This window comes from Silurus aristotelis, assembly GCF_946808225.1.
Source record: "Silurus aristotelis genome assembly, chromosome: 26".
Classification (NCBI taxonomy): domain Eukaryota; kingdom Metazoa; phylum Chordata; class Actinopteri; order Siluriformes; family Siluridae; genus Silurus; species Silurus aristotelis.
Genome location: NC_139599.1, coordinates 9,784,477 through 9,797,385, shown reverse-complemented (window position 1 = coordinate 9,797,385; position 12,909 = coordinate 9,784,477). Strand labels below are relative to the sequence as shown.

General features: G+C 36.4%; 1 protein-coding gene across 1 annotated transcript in view; it reads right to left on the bottom strand.

The window, feature by feature from the left end:
* Positions 1-12,909, bottom strand: part of LOC310720668 (uncharacterized protein) — a gene marked incomplete at its 5' end in the record, with an annotated part of 579,035 nt that overhangs the window by 337,485 nt on the left and 228,641 nt on the right. The window lies entirely within an intron of this gene.

Here is a 12,909-nt window from a genome sequence, read left to right as displayed (position 1 = left end):
AGTTTTCTAAATTAAACCCTCCATGGTAGTAACAGTATTAAGAGTACTGGTGTCATAGTATAATATCAGACTCTTTCATTCCCTCACTTCTGCTTATTTACACTTACATTGTTTTTACTTCTGTTTGTTTGTTGGTTCTTGTCTGTGTAGTGAGATTTCTTACAGGGGTGATGAGGTTGTAGTATCTGACATTTGAGTTATCACCAGTTTTAACCAACACCTCTGACACATCATTAACTATAAATTACTCTTACAGGATTATCAGCATAACACACAACAGTTAATTAACATTGTATTGTATATTGTTTTTATCCCTTTAGTCAGTATTGGTATTATGTTTTATTATTACATTTTAACATAAATATCCAACAGCCTGAAATGCAACAAATGTAACATTAATCGGAACACCTTTATACCTGAACAGCCAATTATATGGCAGTGGCACAATGCATAACATCATGCAGATACAGACCAAGACTTTCAATTAATTTCTGGGTGAAGAATCCACTCTGTAGTGGTTTGTCCTGGTAAAATCTTCTTCTTTCGGCTGCTCCCATTAGGGGTCGCAACAGTGGATCATCCGTCTCCATACCACCCTGTCCTCTACATCTGCCTCTTTCACACCAACTACCTGCATGTCTTCCCTCACCACATCCTTGAACCTCCTCCTTGGCCTTCCTCTTTTCCTCCTTCCTGGTGGCTCCATCCTCAGGATTCTCCTACCAATATAACTCATGTCCCTCCTCTGCACATGTCCAAACCATCTCAATCTCGCCTCCCTCACTTTGTCTCCCAAACGTCCTACATGCGCTGTCCCTCTAATAAATTTATTTCTAATCTGTCCTGGTGATATAATGATGTTTAATAAAAGGCTCATGTCATTAAATGTTTTAAGATTTAAGCACAACAAAGTATCTGAATGTGAGGAGTTCCTACCCCATCATTGAGATGGGTAAACTTGTTCTGTCGACATGTTGTAACTAGATTTATCAGCAGTGTTGGCTTGTATGTAAGTCAATTTGTGTGTGTGTGTGTGTGTGTGTGTGTGTGTGTGTGTGTGTGTGTGTGTGTGTGTGTGTGTGTGTGTGTGTGTTTGTGGTGTTTGGGGGTGTATCATATACACCTGTATAGACCTGTCTATTCTCTCTCTCTCTCTCTCTCTCTCTCTCTCTCTCTCTCTCTCTCTCTCTCTCTCTCTCTCTCTCTCTCTCTCTCTCTTTCTCTCTCTCACTTTTTCCTCTGCTGATTGTTTCCTGCATGTCATTTTGCAAAGTTCCCAAAAAAACAGTTTAGTTCACTGTGGCTTCTATATTAAAAGTTAGTTACCTCAACCACTTGTCCTAAGTAAAGTGATCTAATCAGCAACATTACTTCAAGAGGCTTGAGTGAAAGATTAGCATAGTTTTTAATAGTCAACTGCCTTGAAAAAACTCTCAAGTACCAGTTTTTCCAGTTTGACTTCACATTATATTTAGTATAACAGGAGATTAGATGGCTGTATTCTTTTCGATGATAAATGCTAGAACCACTTATTAGTCAGTAAAAAGGGTTTGTGGGTCTAGAATTTGTGTGTGTGTGTGTGTGTGTGTTTGTGTGTGTGTGTGTGTGTGTGAGAGAGAGAGAGAGAGAGAGAGAGAGAGAGAGAGAGAGAGAGAGAGAGATCATAGCTTAGAGTTAAACAGCTCTCTACCTCCTATTTTCCTCTTCCTTCAAAATGTCATTCTTTAAGCTCTTTTATTCTCCTTGTACTGTTTTTTAGATTTTATTTAGAAATAAACTCTGTCTCTCACTTTTTCTTGTCAACACTCTTTCTACCACTCTCTCTGTACCGCTTTCCTCTCTCTCTATCTGTAGCATGAGATTGTGGGACATGAAGCATAAGAAAGGCAACAGAGTCACACACAGCCGCCTCACTAACGCCAATAACCCGTCCCCTCCTCACAAGGCCCACTGTCGCCATGGAAACACAGTCCAATCGGAGCCTCGGGAATGCAGGGAGGGGGCGGGGACAGCGCTGAGCCCTCTAACATTTCACACACATACACACGGGAACACGTGCACACACCGATATTCTCAACACACATAGCCAGCTCTCTCGAACTCTCAGGCAGAGAAAAACAGATACATATAAGTAGGAAAATACACACAAGCTCTGTACGTTTTATCCACATAAACCAGATGGAAAATATGCATATAAAAGTCTGTCAAATTTTTACAGAAGGCATAAAGGACAAAAATAATCTTGAAAATTCATTATTTCATGTAGTTCACAAAAAATTCAAAGCTGTTTACAAAAAAATTACTTCAGCACAAGTGAATGAAATATGACAAAAAAAATTAAAGCAGCAAAAAAAAAAAAAAAAAGAAAAAGAAGTGGTCTGTTTTTTAGCAAGAAGAATCTGATAAAACAAGAAGAGACAGACCAAAAAAACCAAGGCTCGCCCTTATCCACTCCTAACGCATGTCTGCTTTTCCCCCGTTTTACAGCATAGTGTTTTGGGGGAACATTAATCTTGATCACTGCCTTTCATTTCCCTCTCAGATCTAGGACACTTCCCTGAGCCATGGTAATCTACAAGACTAGAGTTGCCTCCTTTCCATTATTTTCCCAGGGTATATTATGTTGCTTGTCCATAATCTGTTTTGTCATTACAAAACAAGAAACTAAAGGGTGAAGCTTTAACCTGCAATATGTTACCAGGATTAAGAGTTGGTAGTCATACAGATTTATTTTACAGTTTGCCATTTTCCTAAAATAAAATATTACCAATGTGTGAATAAAAACACAACAATCTGTGGGGCTATAAGAGAAGAAAGTTGAAATTTTCTTTATTTTATTTTTTCCTCTATTATAGACTCCTTAAATAAATATTAAGTATCTTTTTTTATAGTATTCACACACAATGTTACATACAATGTTTTTGCATTTTTTTACTAATGCAATAATAACATTTTGCAACAAAAACACTATAATATAAGTCATGCAGTCTGAACTACTCTGACAGTTGCTGTACTTATATCTTTCTATTTTTTTATTTTTTTTTACATATGGCATTAAATCCCATCTAACAGTTCCAGAATTGAATTGTGTGGGATATCAGCAGTTTACCAGTAAATTTAATTTGTTCTATTTTGGAATGTATAAAATTATTGTATCAATTATTTTAATGAAAGTTTGCAGACACCAGACATAACACTCATTTAGTTCCTGTTCTGATTTTGGGGTTTGAATGTGGGAATTCTGCTTCATTCAGGCCCTACATATGGATGTGATGTTAGGGTGTCCACATACATTTGGCCACAGTCGCCCCAGGCTTGCTCATTGGGAATTAATATATATAATTCACTTAAACAAAACATTTTTTTTCAATAATTCTGATGTTCTGTAAAGCTGCTTTGAGACAATGTCCCTTGTAAAAAGGACTATAGAAATAAATTAACTTGAACTTGATATACAACACTATTGTTTATACAGGACAGAGGAAATCTCACGGAAATCCTCGTAGACTGCACCATAGACTGCACCATAGACTATGTTCCTTTGAATCCACTACAACTCTGACCAGTATAAATGCTGTTATAACCCATCTGGTTTGACACTGTACATTTTGAGATGCTTTTCTGCTTAACATAGTTGTAAAGAGTTGTTAACTCCCCTTGAGTTGTCGGCTTTACCTAATCAGTACTGAGATTCACAATTCAGCACAAATAACACTGTACTGGATTGGGCATTATAGTGGATACATTGTTACTAGCAGTATCCTTTTGTTTTAGACAACTAGTCTATAGGTAAAGCATGTAAAGAATAATTTAACTACATAACAGGTTTATGAGTTAAACAGGGAGCACATTAAAAAGAGCCATTATGTGATATACAGAGCTTGACTGGTACTGGACATACAGGAACTATTTCGCCAGAAAATTGCTTCTTCTTTTTTTTTTTCTTCCCTGAACCAAAAAATGGTTCTTCATTTATCAGATGTGTTAAAAATGTATACAAATACAGGTACTAATATGGGGTTTACTATTCAGTGTTCATTTTGTTTTGAGGACTAAACAGATACAGTTTCAAACTGACAAATTATCAGCAATATCTATTTCAAGCATTTGGAGCTTGCTCTAGAGCGTTCTTATAATCTCTTGTAGTGTTTTTCTTATAATCTTTTTCCTATCATACAGTTTGTTATCATATTCACATCCCTTTGGTATCATAGAATTTATAAACTTACTACTAATTTTAACACTACTCAAGCTCTAAAAGAAACAAATGCTGAATCCATTTTCAAGAAAAGCTAGACATCGTGAGGAGGTCGGCCAACCCCGAAGCTAGCTAGATTGTCTCACCCCGGGAAAGGGTTTGTTCACCACTTCCAGACCAGTAAATACGAACCATACCACTGGATTACAGACTCTGAGGAGTGGTGCAAATTATGAGTAATAAATAGTTACAGCAATAAAGTTGTTTATTGTATAAGACTTGGAGCATACATCCAGGGAATATAAACTGCATCATTAGTATTTTAAGAGTAGAAGTATCCAGTACATTAGTACATGTACTAATGTGAAAGTTAAAATGGAGGCTATACATACGTTTTTAAAAGTCAAGCGTTAATTGATTTTTTAATTGTATTTAAACGTATTACTTATCTATCTATCTATCTATCTATCTATCTATCTATCTATCTATCTATCTATCTATCTATCTATCTATCTATCTATCTATATATATATATATACTGTATATATATATATATATATATATATATATATATATATATATATATATATATATATATATATAATGACTAAAAAAAAGAAGAAACCTTTGAGGTTTGTAGCAAGTACTTTGAAGTGAAACATTACAAGTATCCATTTTTCAGAAGACCCAAGAAAAGTAATACATAGTAAGAAGGTACAATCGCTAAAATATTTTCACCCAATACATTATCCCAGGGTTTGTTTTTGTAGAGCTGTACTATTTTGATTTCATATTGTAGTTATCTTACTTGAGTTTCCAAATGGGTAATAAGTGACTTCATTACCCTTTGCTCATAACAATACATTTTCTTATTTAGATTTTTATGGACAATTACATCATGCATGACGTGAGCAAGACTTCACATGACAGAGAAGGACAGGTTTAGAATAAAGTACCACTGGAGGTTTACAACATTGGCTGCTAAACACTGGTACCCAGTTTCCATGCTTTGTAAATGCAATCACACTTCTCTCTCAATCCTGCTCTTTTACTATCCTCATTGTGATGTGGTGCGCAACCAAATATAGCTGCTATTTCCAGACTCTCTTCTCTCTAACACACATCCTCCCCCTCAGCTGTCTTGCAAAGGGAGCATCTAATCTGCTTACTTCTTCGCCGTTTGCCTTTATTGTAAACCGATCCAAAAAAATATGGCTGGAAAAGGGCAGCGGGTACAGCAATGACAGCAAAAAAGAGAGATCGTTACGAAAATGAAGACAGAGAGAGGGTAGAATAGGAAGAGGGAGAGAGAAAGTAGAAGAGAAGAAGGCTACCTAATTGCATGGCCCACAGTGTGAACAGTTTCTCTTTGAAGCAGACGAACACTGCAAAGGGATGCGGAGAACCAGACAAGCGAGATGTATGAAACAAGCACAAGGCAAAAGAGAAACATGGCACAAGTAAGATTAATGTGTTTGTAGGGTTGTTTGAGATATTTATCATGTACTTCCACTCCTCCTCAAGTGTAGTGGAAAAACATTAATATTTTCAAATGCTTTTTATTGTGATTGTGTACAGGGTGATATGTAATTTTATTTCATTTAGATCTACAGTATCTTTTAACAATCCAGTTATTGATCTATTAGGTACATCCTAGTTTCCCAGTTGGTAGTCTTAGTTTGTATAAATTAAACTAAGCTAATAACACAAGACAAAATGTAGTGATTTTCATTTCTAAGAGATGTTAGTTTCGCAGTCAGAATATAAGAGCCATGAACTGTTTGGATTGCACATTGGTTTTCTGAAGTATATGAAGGCTAAAAATATTTGTCTCCTAACTTCCTGAACATATTTTTGGAATTGTAAGTGTTGATATCTGGTGAATATTTGACCTGATCTTTTAGTTCTGTCTTGACCATGGCCATAGTTATTATTGGAGAACTTTCATGCTACAAATGTAACTAATTATAATTCATGTTGTGAAAGAATGACATGAATGGCTGAATAATCTTATATGTTACAATTGTTTTTATCATCTTTATTTCCACAATTATTAAACATTTCCTACCATATTAACCTCAATTATGGTTTTAAAACATGTTTTAGAACACTCCGACAACTAATTTGCAGTTGTTTTTGTACTGGTCATAGAATGTGATTTAAGAATTGTGTGCATGATAATTAACCCTAATTTAGGGTTTAAGTGCGAGGTTAGCATTATGTTAAGACTTAATATTGTGTTTTTAATCCAGTCAGTGGTATAATCAATATCAGTGCACAACTGTGTTTAAAGCATGTCTGCTATTCACAAGGTCACACATGGTCAGAGTTGTTTACATATATATTACATGATAATTACATGTAGAGAGCAGCTTATTGTAATGATGTGCAATTGTAAAAACAAGTCAGGAAATCTGTATTATGTTTAAAACTATGGCTTTTATTAAAACCCAAATTCTTTATTCTTCCACTAACACTAGGAATGCTCCCATACAGGTGCATCAGGTCTACAAACAAAAGAGAACTTCCATCCTATTTCATCATCCACTCCTCCTTTCACCCCTTTGTGAGATTGTGTGTTGCATAACATTCAGTGTCCATCTGCGCATTTCCAGAAAGCACACTGACATACATGCAAGCAGGTAGTGACTATCGAATTCCTAATAGTCTACAAGAGTGCATAACCCTAGACCTGATTCTGTCGAACCAAGGCTGAGCAAAAAATCTTAACTCAACTACATACGTACATTTGAGATTTTGAGATCAAAAAGAAACTCATGTTCTCACCTCTAGCCAGGACCCAATGACATTTGAAAAACAATTAGCTAGCAAGGTAAAAACTAACAAAAGACAACAGATGCAAAGTAATTATTGTTCCTGGCAAATTATTAACACTGCAGGTATCTTTGTGTTTACATCATTTTCAGTGTAGGAAAATATAATATTTGTAACAAAAGCACATAAAGTCAGTTACAGCTTATTTCTACATTTAATTCTTAATTTAAAGCATTCATTGGCTATAGTTTAACTTAGCACCACCATTTTAGGCTAAATAAGCAGGCTTTATTGGATAAAACAGGAAGTGGCAGACTATTAGAAGATTGGGACAAAAAAGTCCAGACAACTGGCCAAAAACAGTTAATCCATAGACTATTTGGAGGATAACCCAAAGCACTGGTCTAAATATAGACCTGCAAACTGTTGCGTAAGACTTACTGGATGCTTTTGCCAAAAATTACTTCCTCTACCATTTTGTTACTATTTTCTTGCTGGGAATATCAATGCAAAATCATTTCCTGGTTATACAACCATATCAAAGAGAAGGAAAAAACAATACCAATTTACAACTCTAATTCATCACAAGTAGACAGTGAGAGAAAAAAGGCAAAATTTTATATTTAACACGTTTTCTACAGCTCCACAGCATCTGTGCTGAGGTGAGAACTAAGCCTCCAAACTGGTTTATGTAAACACCTGCAGCAACCTAGTGAACAGAACAGAGAGAGAGAGAGAGAGAGAGAGAGAGAGAACAAACAAACATAAGCAAAATGCTAAACGTGCAACTCTGCAGCAGCATTCTTTTCGGTTTTGTGGCTCCCATCCTATTTGTGACCCTCGCTCGCTGTGGTTCTAGGCTGATTTGCGCATTGCTGGACTGTCGTCCCTTCAGCTAAATGCCAAGAAAATAACAGCAACAAATAAGAGAATAGAAAACAACATATTACAGTTTGGTAAAAAAAAAATCCAAGCCCAAGTAGGAGCAGCCTCCAAGTGGTGGCTATCCTGGAGCTACATTTCAAGGCAAAACACATTCAATTTATTAAGATATTCTTTTGCAATATTGGAAACATAGCCTATTTCACAACTACAATGTTTCAGATTTAAATCAGGGAGAATTTCCTCACCACCAATCCTGATGTGCTGCTGTGGGGACAGTACTGGTTGTGTGAGCTTGCTCAGATGCTGTGGTTAATTTATACCGTTACTGTAGGTGGTTTAGGTTCTGTTGCTCTCTACCACCAGTTTTGCCTGCTCAGATCTCTATTGCATACAGTATTTTGTAAATGTTTAACAGATCTAAAGAAGATTTAGGGTTATGTTGACAAAAATAATGAGATTGAATAAAAATCATCAGCAAAAACAAACTCAGATGATGAGTTGATGTGTCTACAGTTTCTACTGTATGAACCTGAAAGGATTCTCTACAGTTTAACATAAAAATCGGCTGCCAGGTTTCTTCCAAATCTTGCATCAAACACTGCCCACTGGATCTTACTTATCTCTGTTTTTCACTGCAGATCCCACACAGCATCACTGTTTTCTAGTTAAATGCTCTTAATAACTTCCTAATTGCTTTTTTAACTGCTGTATTATTTTAACTACATTAAAAAAGGTCTCTCTAACATGTATTTTATTTTACATTTTAATTTCTTTAAAAAAATAAATTAAGAATTTAGGCTGCCTAACAACTTTTTACTTCTGGATCTTATAGTGGCTTAACAATGTTTTCTGGCCAAGTAAACAGATATGATAAGATCTCTGACATATGACAGCAAAGGTCATGGAAGAAAAAAAATGTGTGCTATGTACTAGTACCCATATAGTATTCACAGAATAGCTTGTTTTGAAGGTCCCGGTGATATCCAGGTTCGCTGGTTTCATTGCACATTCTAAAAAATATCACTTGGTAGACAGTAGTTAATGCAAAATAGCTTTGTGTGTGTGTGTGTGTGTGTGTGTGTGTGTGTGTGTGTGTGTGTGTGTGTGTGTGTGTGTGTGTGTGTGTGTGTGCATTATACCCTGCAATGAACTGGCATCCCATCCAGTAGGCTCTATATCCACCACTGTTATCAATTGTTTATGGGAAAAAACTTTGAAGTTGAGGGAACTTCAACTTAAATCTTAAAAAATGTTGAGACTCACTAAAGACTTTTTTTCACTTCTTTTCTGTGTTGATAGACTCTCAAAACAGATTTGTTAAAAGCAACACTTGCTGTGTGTGTAGAGTTAACACATTTTGTGCTACTCATTTTTAACACAAATATCAGTGTGCTCAATATTTGTAAAGCAAAGATATAATATTACAATGATTTTGTTCAGTATGTTTTTTTAAACAAAAAATACAAAGAAAACTCAATTCATACATGCACCAGCCACTTTATTATGAGCATCTGTATACCTGCTCACTCTTTCATATCTAATCAAGTTGCAGCGGAGCAATCGAGAATTTAAGAATTTCCAATACAGCTGATCTTTTGGGATTTTCACACACAACATTCTCAACAGTTTACACAGAGAATACTGTGAAAAACATCCAGTGAGCGACAATTTAAAGGGTAAAAATGCCTTTTTGACGAGAAAGGTCAAAGGAGAATGGCAAGGCTTATTTGAACTGACAGGAAGGCTACAAAAACTGAAATTATTACTTTTGACAACTACGGTGAGTAGAAAAGCATCTCAGAACTCACAACACACAGAACCTTAAGGTCCTCATTGGGTTCTACTGCTGTCAGCCAAGAAGAGCAATCTGAGGCTACAGTGAGCACAGGTTCGATGGAACCAGAATGTTGGAAGATTGGTAAAAAGTTGCTTGATTTTTCCCCAATTTTCAACTGTCAGTTCCTTGACAATGCCTTTTGTCAAGTTCCACTCTAATAGTTAAACCCAAGCTGCAGGGATTCATGGGCCTCACTTAATCAACTTTACTTTAGCCTATAAAGTAATGGAGCTGGCTTAAGATGGCAATTGAGATTCTCTCAAGGGGAAATGGTGGCGAAAATCAATGAGCGGCGCTGGTGATATAATTATAAAAAAATTTAGGGGGGGTGTTACAGTTTCTGATAAAACTTCAGTCAATGTTTACTTCTCAGTCCTTCAATTCATGCCTGTCTGTGGTATAAGTATGACAGTATTCGTACATGTGCTTTTATGTGAATATGTGCATATTTGTGTAGTTTTAGGTGTGGTTGAGAAGGAAACCATATTTTATCAATTCCACAATCACACAGGCATTAAATCAGGTTTGCTTCTGCATTCACCCTCATTTCAGAGCTGTAAAATAGATAAATGAGACTTGCCCACACACACATGCGCACATACAATACTGAGGGAGCTTTTCCTTGCAAATTTCTTAAAACCTAAAATGCCAGCTTTCATAATATTCTATTTTGTGTAATGTAAATGATAGCAAAAATACACAGTTATATGTTCTGTAACTAATGCAACTCACAATTTTATTGCACATAATTTTATTGCAATAAAATGTATTTGTTTATTTGTAAACATTTGTACACCACCTGTAACCTTTTTGTGGTAAACAGGTGGAATTGTGGTATTCACATAGGTTTAATCTGTTTACAGTCATTTTTGCTACTTATATAAATGCCTGTTTACACTTGATTAATCTAGCCTAAAATTAAATGGGTTAATATAAATTGCTTTATATATATATATATATATATATATATATATATATATATATATATATATATATATATATATATATATATATATATACAGTGAGGAAAATAAGTATTTGAACACCCTGCTATTTTGCAAGTTCTCCCACTTAGAAATCATGGAGGGGTCTGAAATTGTCATCGTAGGTGCATGTCCACTGTGAGAGACATAATCTAAAAAAAAAAAATCCAGAAATAACAATATATGATTTTTTAACTATTTATTTGTATGATACAGCTGCAAATAAGTATTTGAACACCTGAGAAAGTCAATGTTAATATTTGATACAGTAGCCTTTGTTTGAAATTACAGAGGTCAAACATTTCCTGTAGTTTTTCACCAGGTTTGCACACACTGCAGGAGGGATTTTGGCCCACTCCTCCACACAGATCTTCTCTAGATCAGTCAGGTTTCTGGCCTGTCGCTGAGAAACACGGAGTTTGAGCTCCCTCTAAAGATTCTCTTTTGGGTTTAGGTCTGGAGACTGGCTAGGCCATGCCAGAACCTTGATATGCTTCTTACAGAGCCACTCCTTGGTTATCCTGGCTGTGTGCTTCAGGTCATTGTCATGTTGGAAGACCCAGCCTTGACCCATCTTCAATGCTCTAACTGAGGGAAGGAGGTTGTTACCCAAAATCTCGCAATACATGGCCGCGGTCATCATCTCCTTAATACAGTGCAGTCGCCCTGTCCCATGTGCAGAAAAACACCCCCAAAGCATAATGCTACCACCCCCATGCTTCACAGTAGGGATGGTGTTCTTGGGATGGTACTCATCATTCTTCTTCCTCCAAACACGTTGAGTGGAATTATGACCCAAAAGTTCTATTTTGGTTTCATCTGACCACATGACTTTCTCCCATGACTCCTCTGGATCATCCAAATGGTCATTGGTAAACTTAAGACGTGCCTGGACATGTGCTGGTTTAAGCAGGGGAACCTTCCGTGCCATGCATGATTTCAAACCATGACGTCTGAGTGTATTACCAACAGTAACCTTGGAAACGGTGGTCCCAGCTCTTTTCAGGTCATTGACCAGCTCCTCCCGTGTAGTTCTGGGCTGATTTCTCACCTTCCTTAGGATCTTTGAGACCCCACGAGGTGAGATCTTGCATGGAGCCCCAGTCCGAGGGAGATTGACAGTCATGTTTAGCTTCTTCCATTTTCTAATGATTGCTCCAACAGTGGACCTTTTTTCACCAAGCTGCTTGGCAATTTCCCCGTAGCCCTTTCCAGCCTTGTGGAGGTGTACAATTTTGTCTCTAGTGTCTTTGGACAGCTCTTTGGTCTTGGCCATGTTAGTAGTTGGGTTCTTACTGATTGTATGGGGTGGACAGGTGTCTTTATGCAGCTAACGACCTCAAACAGGTGCATCTAATTTAGGATAATAAATGTAGTGGAGGTGGACATTTTAAAGGCAGACTATCAGGTCTTTGAGGGTCAGAATTCTAGCTGATAGACAGGTGTTCAAATACTTATTTGCAGCTGTATCATACAAATAAATAGTTTAAAAATCATATATTGTGATTTCTGGATTTTTTTTTTTAGATTATGTCTCTCACAGTGGACATGCACCTACAATGACAATTTCAGACCCCTCCATGATTTCTAAGTGGGAGAAATTGCAAAATAGCTGGGTGTTCAAATACTTATTTTCCTCACTGTATATATATATATATATATATATATATATATATATATATATATATATATATATATATATATATATATATATATATATATATATACACAGTACAGACTAAAAGTTTGGAAACACCTTCTCATTCAAAGAGTTTTCTTTATTTTCATGACTATGAAAATTGTAGAGTCACACTGAAGGCATCAAAAAGGAGAGTGATGGGGTGCTGCGCCAGATGACCTGGCCTCCACAGTCACCGGACCTGAACCCAATCGAGATGGTTTAGGGGTGAGCTGGACCGCAGAGTGAAGGCAAAAGGGCTAACAAATGCCAAGCGTCTCTCGGGGGAACTCCTTCAAGACTGTTGGAAGACCATTTCAGGTGACTACCTCTTGAAGCTCATCAAGAGAATGCCAAGAGTGTGCAAAGCAGTAATCAAAGCAAAAGATGGCTACTTTGAAGAACCTAGAATATGACATTTTTCAGTTGTTTCACAGTTTTTTGTATTTCCATATATAATTCCACATGTGTTAATTCATAGTTTTGATGCCTTCAGTGTGAATCTAAAATTTTCATAGTCGTGAAAATAAAGAAAACTCTTTGAATGAGAAGG